The sequence below is a fragment of the Tupaia chinensis genome, unplaced genomic scaffold (genome assembly GCF_000334495.1).
Source record: "Tupaia chinensis unplaced genomic scaffold, TupChi_1.0 Scaffold000248_2, whole genome shotgun sequence".
In the NCBI taxonomy this organism is placed as follows: Eukaryota; Metazoa; Chordata; class Mammalia; order Scandentia; family Tupaiidae; genus Tupaia; species Tupaia belangeri.
The window spans coordinates 269567-270913 of record NW_006159727.1 but is presented as its reverse complement, the minus strand read 5'-3'; the positions used below and the strand labels follow the sequence as shown (position 1 = coordinate 270913).

Genomic DNA, 1347 nt, shown 5'->3' with positions numbered 1-1347 from the left:
ACACGGCTGATTGTGGTTTGAGTCCTGGACCTGGCAGCTTGCTTTCTCGCTTTCCCTCTCTCTTTCTCTTTTTCTGTCTCTCTCTGGTCAAATGAACAGATAATAAAAATAAAATTCAATAAATGAATCATTATTTTAAAAAATATGAATGCAACTTTGACAAGTCTCCATTGACCCATGGGAGCCTATGTTCCCACTTCTTGAGCCCAAGAAGTCCTTCCCATCTGCTTCGACCAACCAAGTACAGAGGAAGGGATGCTCAGGGGGTTTGTTTCTTTTTTTCTTTTTTAGAAGCAACAGGCGGCTTTATTGTGGGAATGGTGGTCACCAGGGCTGACACCTGGCCTCAGCTGAGGCCCCCGCAGCAGCTTTTCTTTCTGCCAGCATCCTCTGCTTCTGTTGGCCAGGCACTTCCTGGCAGAATAATGGGCCCCCAGGGTGTAGTAGCGGTCCTGGAAGGCCCAGGACACCTGGCCGAACTGCTCCAGCTCTTTGGCATAGTTCTGCCTGTGGCTTTCTCCTCCCCTCTGCTGGCAGGCCTTAAGCCTCTCCTGAATGATGTTGCCTATCTGTTTTTTTCTTGGAGAGGTTTTTGCTGCGCTCACCAGAGAGAGAGAGAGACAGAGAGACAGAGAGACAGAAAGGGAGAAATCATCCTCCCCTCCCCGGGGGGATGGACACGCCACAATCCCTTCTCCTCCATTCTCTTCTCGGGATCTTGGGCACGCATGCACACGTGCCTGGCGTGAGTTTTAAGCGGGCAGGGCGGGAACCTCAGTAGCCTGCATGGGAGTCTAGCGACATAGCCATTATGCTAACTGCTGGTCCCGATGTTGACTATTTGTTGATCCACTTTGTAGTCCCTCCGCCACTGCATTTCGGCCTCAAACATGCACAGGACGTCCTTCTCCTCGCACTCGGTGATGTCCACCCGCGGCGGAACTCGCGGTGGGGGGGAGTGAGACCTGGTCTTGGCAGGTGCCGGTCAGTGGACTCTGTCACGAGGGTCACGGGCCGGTCCCCGAGGAGGTCGGAGGCCTTCGTCAAGTAGGCGATGGGGTTGGGGAGCGAGGTCTGCGGCGTGGAGGCTCAGGGTACACGTCCTTGTCCCAGCCGTCCTGCATGGCTGCGGCAGGCAGCGGCCTGGGCCCTCGGTCGCTATCCCGGTGTGTCTGAGTCCCCGGCCCGCGGCCTCGGTCACCCACTGCGGAGGACAACGAGGGTGGTTGCACCTGCACGCTCCTCAGGGATTTTTTCTTTCTTTCTTTTTTTTAAGAATTATTTATTCATTTATTTATTTCCATTTGTTATTTTTAGTTTTTCTGGGGTTTTTTTTTTTGTTTGTTT

The 1347-nt window shown here is 53.2% G+C and overlaps 1 pseudogene; it reads right to left on the bottom strand.

The window, feature by feature from the left end:
- Positions 1-324: 324 nt before the first annotated feature.
- LOC102470402 (NADH dehydrogenase [ubiquinone] 1 beta subcomplex subunit 10 pseudogene) lies at positions 325-1124 on the bottom strand (annotated as a pseudogene).
- Between the last annotated feature and the right edge of the window lie 223 nt (positions 1125-1347).